Here is a 9,338-nt window from a genome sequence, read left to right as displayed (position 1 = left end):
AGGCACCGTACTGGGATTCCCATGACCTCCATTTGAATCCTGGCTTCACCACTTAACTAATTTTGTCATCTTTGGCAAGTTAAATCCATTATTTCAACTTCCTCGTATGTAAAAGTTAATTCTTCCTATTTTCAAGGTTTGTTGTCAGATTAAATTGTACTGCTTCAGATGCCTAATTTGTTTTTCAAGTATCATTACATAATCTACATCATTATTCCTAGTTAATGGATTCTGTATTCAGTTGTGTACCCATAATTTTTTTGTTGTTGTTGTATTTTATTTAGAGACAGGGTCTCACTGAATTGCTTATTAGCACCTCACCATTGCTGAGGCTGGCTTTGAACTCTCTATTCTCCTGTCTCAGCCTCCTAAACCGCTGGGATTACAGGCATGCCCCGCCGCACCAGACGAACATTTAGGTTTTTTCCCTGTCTCCCTACCACTTTTATGAACCAATGTTACTGAGCATCCTTGTAGTACATCTTGTCTTAGTTCCTTAGGTTATACCCCAGCGACTGTGGTTTGCTACATCAAAGAGCTTTCACATTTTAAAAGAATTTTCATTTTCATTTAAAATGCCCACTAGTAAAATCGACATAATTGACATTCTCCTGTCTTTATAAGTTTTTTAATTAGCAGTTCAAAAATGGTACTGTATTTTTTAAAATTTGTATTTCTTCGTAAATTACTTGACAACTGGAATTTCACAGAAAGGGGTACAGTGAGAGTGTGGTTGGGGGTAAGACTGAAAAGAGCCTCCTTGGCCAATTAAAGAATTTGGATGCTTGAAGATGATGGTAATATAAAACACTGAAGATTTTCACCCCACTTTGTTTTCCAATTTTACAAATTGGAAGTTTAATAGCAGACTGTTTAAGGCAGAAATAGAAAAGTGTTTCCCCCTTCAATCCATTCTAAAATGTGTATCCATCTGATCATAGGAAGACCCAGCATGTAGATTGCCTTCCCTGATTGCCTTCTTTTCTGCTTTACCACGTTGTCTCTGATGAACCTTTAAGATTCATCTTAAGCTTCACTAGGGCCTTGGCCCTACTGGACATTCCTCTGTCTCAGTATATATTGCCTAATAGCACTTAACCACTTGGCATTGTCGTGTGTTATCATACCCTGAACACTTACCCCCGTGCCCTAAGCTAAATTACTTGAGGACAGTAGCTGTATGTTAATTATCTTTGGTTCCACAGCCTAATGCCTCCAACTTGCAAAGTACAGTAAGTCCCTCTCACCCCCATCTGTGAGGACACATTCCAAGGCCACCAGTAGATAACCTGAAAATGCGGGTAGTACTGAATTCTATATATACTGTTTCTTTCTATATATACATACCTAGTACACATTCTTAATTTGTAAATTAGGCTCTTTAAATATTAAGAGATTAACAATAGTATCCAATAATGAAAATAAAAATATAGCACTACACTGTAATAAAATATGGATGTGGTCTCTTCCTCTCTCAAAGTAGCTTTTTAGACCATACTCACCCTTTTTGTGATGATGTAAGATAAGATTAAGTAAGGTAAATGACTAAGCACTTATTACACACTTTTGAGGTTAATATGTGGCAGCAAAACTAACAAATTCCCTTTTTCCTTCTTCACAATTTCTCAGTATATAAGTCTTCGCAATCTCAGCATACTTTTTTTTTCTTATTAAGGTGAAAGTTTTATCTTTTCACTTAAAGAAAGCACTTTATGGCTTTGGCATACCTAAACTGCCAGTATCACAATTCTTGTACTTTGGGCCATTAAATAAAATAAACGATACTTGAACACAAGCCCTTTGATAGGAAACAATCAAATCTGATAACCAAGAAGGCTATTAAGTGACCAATGGCAGATGGCATAATCAGCAGGAATATACTGGGAAAGGATGATTCAAATTCATGGTAAGATAGAGTAGGACACCACGAGATTTTATTATGTTAACCAGAACAGCATACATTCTGGACTTTTCCAGCGTTGGGGATGTAGCTCAGTGGTAGAGCACTTGCCTAGCATGCTTGAGGCTCTGGATTTGATTCCTAGAACACAAAAGAAGAAGAAAAAAATAGAATTTTTCATTTAATATTTTCCAAACATGGTTGAAAGTAGGGTAAACATAGTTTGAGTATGGATAATAAATCTATGAAAAGCAAAGCTGTGGATTGAATAGTGGGGAGCTGCTATACTGAATAAGTGTTTAGTGACTGTGAGTAATTAAATTGAAAATAAATATGATAACAATATATGAGTGTGCTATAATTACACATGTAAAGTAAAACTATAAAAATGAGGATATACATCAAAAATGTTAATATTGTATTGGGGTAATGATTTTCATTTAATGGACTCTTCCCCAGGACACAGTAGGGACAGTTCCTCTATGCATGCTCAGATTCTTCAAGAAAAAGATGAATGTCCTCCCTATAAAGTGCTGCTTGTTCTTTTAAAAAGATTATCAGAAAGTCATTAGAAACAATCTCTTGTGAAAATGGAGTTCAGGTTGAAATTTGAGAATTCAATTTTTGCACAGTGTTCTTTGGAAAGAAAAGGAAATTAGTATGATTTTTCATAAGCCTGGGAAACCTGGATTATAAAATCAACTCCAAATGAACTACCAGAATCACTTTGAGTTAGGTACTTTCTTGATCTTAATTTCTTCATTTATAAAACAAGGGATTTAAAATAGATGGTGTCTAAAGGTGTATTCTAGTTCTAGAATATACCGTGCTTGCTTTTAAAAGCTAACATGTTTTGTCTACTGTCCTTTCCATACATATGTTCCCTTAGAAAAGACTCAAATGATAGACACAGTGAAGTAGTGGGATTTCAGATCATCTTTTTAAATTGCTCTTTCCAGTACTTTTCCCAGTTCTCTATATTATTCAGGTACCACTATTGGATTTAGAAAGATAGGTGTTATAATATTATAAAAATAACTATATTATATAAAAAATCTAAACCCAGAAGTATAGTGGTTCTCTATTGAGAATCAACTTAAGAGCTTTTAGAAATATCGATACCTAGGCCATACTTGGAGATTCTGATTGTTTTGCTTAGAGCAGGTCCTGGGCAGCAGATGTTTTGTTTTTTTACCAGGGGAGGTTTACCACTGAGCTACACTCCCAATCATACTGTTTTTTATCTTGAAACAGGGTCTTGCTAAATTGCTGAGACTGGCCTTAAACTTTTGATCCTTCTGTCTCAGCCTCCCAATTGGCTGGGATTACAAGCATGCACCACCATGCCTGGCTGGGCATCAGTATTTTTTAAAGCTCTCCAGGTGATATTGCTATGTAGCAAGGATCTAAAATTGCTCACCTAAAGCATTTTATTGCTCTAAAATAACAGGGTGCAAATAATTACAAAGAGTAATTCAAGCAAATGGTCAGTTTTTGAGAGCCTCATTATGTGCCTAACTGGATTAAATATGAATTGGAAGATAATGGGAATATGAAACTAAAATAAATATTAAATTTACTTTATGCCTTTGAGCAAATATGATGTTAATTAAAGAAAGTAAAAGATAAAGCATGATTCCATAGCTCTCATGAATTTCCTCATTTGACTTTTGTTATTTGTGCCATTTACACATTTTTTGTGTTTATTTTTTTATCTCATACTTCTTCCTAGGAATCAAAGAAGCTATTTAATGCCATGTTCCTCTGACAAATAGCATTTAAGCTGAAACCTAAATAATGAATTTTATTTATTCAAAGTATCTGATTTGCAAGAACAGATCCCTTTTGGTTATGGGGAGAAAAGTCTTTCTTAATCTATACAGTTTGACATTATCTCTATAAAAATTGTAGTTTGCTCTTCTTCCTGGTCCAACAAATTTGGCTCTGGAATCTCCTAAACTTTTCCAGTTAAAATGGGTTTCTGTTGCAAATTCTAAATATTTTAACTCTGCTATCATTATTGCCTTCTGAAAAGTTTATTCTGTGTCAGTAGCGGGGCTTTAACAAGAAGAAATTCCCCTCCCATTTATTCTTTTTGTATTTTCAAACCCATTTAGTGAAAAAAATTGTTCAGTTCTACCTTGTTAGTTACTATTGGGTTGCCACATAATTTCTATGCGTATTAATTTATGATGTTAATTAAAGAAAGTAAAAGATAAAGCATGATTCCATAGCTTTTTTCTTCAAATTTTGGTTTATTGATCTGCAGTGTCATAAAATGCCCCTATCAGTAAAGATGTGCACTAGTAGTGTGGTGCTTGGAGAAGTTGTTGGTTTAGTAATTCCATTCTTTTTTAGCAACTGCCTTCTCTTTATTTCATAAGGGCTGTTGTGCAATTCACATTTTAACAGGTTCCCATTATAGTAAGCTTCCCTCCGGCACTGGCTTAGGAAGCTGGGAAGATTGCCATTCCCACAGATCCCATTAAAGGATAAGAATGACAACCATAGCATGAGTCATAGTGATGTAGTACCTGTGGCCTAACAGGTCTTTCCAAGTTTGGTTACTCTGGATTCATCCATTCCTTCTAGTGATTAATTTCAGCTATCTTGAAAGTGGGCTAAACCGTCTCTAAATCAAGCATCTGAGCAATCTAGATCCTTTGGGAAAAAAATTTCCTGGGTATCAGTTCACATATAAAGCATTGCTTAATAACCTTAGACTTTGAAGGATTCTTATGGACTCAATGTTTGTGTACCCCCAGAGCTCTTATGTTGAAAACTTAATCCCTGGTGTGATGGGACCTCTGGGAAGTAAATAGGTTTGGGTGAAATCTAGAGTCCTCATGATAGCATTAGTGCCCTTATAAGAGACATCAAAGAACTTTCTGCCCCACCCACCTCACCGAAACCCCATATGTGAGTACAAGTGAGAAAGCAAACATCTGCAAGATATGAAGAGAGCCCTAACTAGGGAAGCCCAAACTAGGTTTGATTTAAAACCTAGTTTGATCCAAACCTCCCAGCCTCCAGAATTGTGAGAAAATAAGGTTTGGTTGTTTAAGCCACTCAGTATTTTGCTATGGCAGCTCAAGCAGATTAATACAAAGATGAAGTGTGATTCAAAAGAGTTGGAGGAGAACAATAGGTACTTTTTAGTACTTAAAAGACAAAGTCACCCCTTTACACATGTACAGGAAAGTAGGGTGTTTAATCTTCTCATTGCATAGACAGGAATACACTAAATATTGTCCATTAACTTACTCTCTTTTTGGATATCTTCCGTGTCTGTCATGAGACTTTTTTTGTGAGGGGTACCAGGGATTAAACTCACGGGCGTTTGGCCACTGAGCCACATCCCCAGCCCTATTTTGTATTTTATTCAAAGACAGGGTGTCACTGAATTGCTTACAGCCCTGCTCTTGCTGAGTCTGGCTTTGAACTCGCAATCCTCCTACCTCAGCCTCTTGAGCTACTGGGAGTACAGGCGTGCACCACACCACCTCATGCAGATCTAACTCATTCTTTTTCTGCAGTGATACATAGCATAGTATATGATAATTTAATCAGTCCCCAACTTAGGTTGTTCCCATTTTTCACTGTTAAAAAAAATACATCACTATGAACATCCTTGAGTACTTGTCAACAAAGTTTTGTATGACAGTAATACAATTAGAATTGCTTACCACAGAGGTTATAGAGTTTAAAATGTTGATAGGCTCAAATGGGCCCTCTAACATGTACTTATTTATACTTCCAAGGGTTAACCAAGTGTTTTTGGCTCACCTTCCCAGTTGTAGAGGTATAACAGCTGTAGATTTATCAGAAACAAACTCTTTCTGATAGAATCCTCAAACACTAAACACCCCATTTCCACTATCATTCTCCACCCTGACCCCCAAAAAAATCCCAAACAAAACTACTGCTTCCCCCAAGCAGGGCATAGTATTATGGTTGTGTTTAAAAACAATTGCAGATCCCGTAAACCAGGAGTGAGATGTGCTCATATCCACTGCTACTTCTTTATCTGAAAGTGCCATTACTTTTTTCCACAGCCTGCACAGGAAGGTGGGGATTGATTTTGCCAAAGTCAATTGTCTGGAATTTTCCAAAGATACTGATGGTGAGCAGTAGATGTTGTTACTTATGGAACAGATGAACTATTGCTGTGAGTTAGACCTCTTCTAGCATCGTCATCTATCAGGCCCAGCATGGGTCTGAGGGTATGAGAGTGACATAAATGCAGCACATACTATGGTTCCCTGAACCTCCAGTCTGAACTTTCATACCTAAGGTTCTTGCTACCAATCTTCCTTCCCTCCCTTACCCTAGTTTTCCTGAATCCTTCCCGATGACAGGTCAATTTTTTAAAGTACTGACTTTGTCACTTCCCTGCTAATGGTCCCTGTTGTGTCCTCGCTGCCTCCAAATATTGTTCCTTAATAATTCCAGGTCTTCATACAACTTGCCAGATGCCTACATACATTTTCATTCTTTGCACCTGGTAGTCTCTAAGGCTCTTTGCACACCATAGTGGTCTTGGAACTTATTTTATACTTCCCCTATCAAAATCCTGTCTAGCTTGTCAGGCCCATCTCAAATCTTCCTTTACTGTACCTTTTCTCATCACTACATAGGACTTTGCATTAGAGTTCTTTTCTTGGTGGGTGTTTATGGGTCTTGGATACCTATACATAGTGCCTGGATAATTCTGCACCCCCTTAGCAGGATGAGAGGCAGGAATGCTAACTTACTAGCCTATTCACTCAGAAGGAATTAGAAGACTCCTTTGGAAGGCCTGTGATGAACGAACTTTTTGAATACAAGCACTCATACAGAAATTTAAAAAAAAATATGTATGGGCTGCACTTACTGATTTTTAAATAAAAACTTAAACTCCATTGATCCCTAAGGGAAAATATTTCAGCTTTATTGATAGGAAAAGTATTAATATGTTTTCATCACTAAAATGGCAATGTTTGTGTATATTTCAAAAGTAGCAATACAAAGGTAGATTTATGCTAAATTATGAGATCTGGGAGCTGGTGGCTTATGAAGCAAATATTAGAACTTGGGTCTGGAAAAGAATCTGCTTGAGACTCTGTTCTAACAAGTTTAGAAATGAGAATATTGAGGTTCTTTTCTAGCCTTTAGACAACCAGAAGCCTTGTTTTAGCTGAGCTTTTTTCTGTATTAACACAGCAGTTTCTCTAGAGTCATAGGACTCCATTACTTGTCTTACCACATCCTTGAGTTAAAAATCATGTCTTGCACTCTTTTCATTCTCTTCTGGTAAAGGTCCAGCAATGATGTTTTTTGCATAATAGGCCATCAAGAAATTCCTGTTTACAATGATGAAGAAAGAGCTTGAGAGAAAGTGACTTCATGTGTTTAATTTTATTTAAAATAACACACCTACTTAGTAGAAGTCACACTCAGGAAATATTCTTTGTAATATGCCCTCATAACTCAGGGCTCTAGCTCCCTCCACTCACTCACCCAGCTGGAACTGTTAGTAGGTGTGGCCCTACACACAGGCATGTACCTGCCTGTGCTTGGTACAATCTGAGATGTTCTCAAAGCTATTGCTCATGCAAATATTCTAAAAATATGTTCCCACTGCCCTAAAGTGCTGCATTAAATTTTCATTATTACTATTTTTTGGATTAAATAAAGACCTTGTTACTAGAGAAAAAAATACACTGTTATAATCACCTAATGATATCTTAACTCTGAATATTTTATCTGACAGGCTACCTCCATCCATTGCTCTCAACTCTCACAGCATTCAGGATATATACCTTTTATGATTGCACTCACTGTAGTGTATTGGAATGATCTCTCTCCCTATTTCTCTAAGCCACTGTGATCTGCTTCTGACTATCTCTGGCACCTGGAGATATGTCTAGCACATAGAGGGCCCTCAAAATATTCTTGAACCAAACTCCCCACTTTTTCCTTAGGCAAGTCCTGGAAAATTCTAAAGAGTGCCTAAAAAAGTGAGCCAAAAGCCAGGTGCAGTGGCGCATGCCTGTAATCCCAATGGTTCAGGAGGCTGAGGCAGGAGGATCAAGAGTTCAAAGCCAGCCTCAGCAAAAGCAAGGCACTAAACAACTCAGTGACACCCTCTAAGTGAAATACAAAAAAGGGTTGGGCATATGGCTCAGTGGTCAAGTGTCCCTGAGTTCAATCCTAGTTACCCCCTCAAACACCCCTACCAAAAAAAAAAAAAAAAAAGTAAGCCAAAGGATGTACACAATCAGGTAGTAAGGAAGAGTTCCTTCAAATGTCCTGCTTGATTGGGTTCTGTTGATAGGGAGAGGACTACTTGGCAGACTTGTTTTTGTCACACTTTGATTAACCTTGACCACGGGCTTACTATGAAGCTGAGTAAACTCTGGCTTCTGTAAGATGAAGAGAATTACCCTCATTAATTAAGAATATATCAGGGACAGAACCAATCCTAATCTCATATTCTAGTGTTCCCAGCCCAGAGACTGAACCTGCTTTCTGAGGATAGGTTCTGCATCACATGCATTTTTTGTATTCTCAAGAGTCTAGAAAAGAGCCAGGGATATAGTTCAGTTTGTAGAGTGCTTGCCTTGCATGAACAAGCCCCTGGGTACAATCCCCTATGCCACAAAAATAAAATAAAGAAGTCTAGCAGAGTCTGGGAAATAAAGCGTGATTGTTAACAGTTATGTAGTGCTTACTGTGTGCCAAATACTTCTAAAAACATTTTATATATTCATCCATCTATCCATGCATTTCATTCTGTGGCACTGGGAACTGAACCTAGGGGGCGCTTTATTACTGAACTACATCCCCAACCCCTTTTTAAAAAAAAATATTTTAAAATGATATCTCACTAATTTGCTGAGGGTGGCCTCGAATTTGCGACCCCCTGTTTCAACTTCCCCAGTCACTGGAATTGTGGGTGTGCTCCTCTATGCCTGGCTCAGAGTCCAGTGCTTTTAAATACCTCCCCAGTGCATTTAAATAGGAGTGAATGACTATATCTCTCCTTGCACCATATTTTTAAAATTTTTCTTTTAGTTGTTGATGGGCCTTTATTATATTTATATGTAGCACTGAGAATCAAACCTAATGCCTCACGCATGCTAGGCAAGCGCTCTACCACTGAGCCACAACCGCAGCCTCATCCCTGCACCATATTTTTACAGCAGATTATTTAATCTTTCTTTAGCAGATTGTGAGTCAAATCCTCTACCACTGGACTGTCCCTAGCCAGCAGGATCATTTGTTGACACCCTCAGTCCCCATCGCAGTATTACTTGTCAAGCCACAGCAAGGCTTCGGTGCATTCCTGTGGCCACCAGGGGGCATCGTGAACACACGCCCTCCCCCTCCCCCTTCCTCCGCTGTGGGAGAGAGGCCGAGACCGAGATGGGCGGAGCTAGTGTTGGGCGGAGCTGCA

The sequence above is a fragment of the Ictidomys tridecemlineatus genome, chromosome 5, assembly GCF_052094955.1.
Source record: "Ictidomys tridecemlineatus isolate mIctTri1 chromosome 5, mIctTri1.hap1, whole genome shotgun sequence".
In the NCBI taxonomy this organism is placed as follows: Eukaryota; Metazoa; Chordata; class Mammalia; order Rodentia; family Sciuridae; genus Ictidomys; species Ictidomys tridecemlineatus.
The sequence above is the reverse complement of the archived record's forward strand: the minus strand, read 5'-3'. Positions refer to the sequence as shown.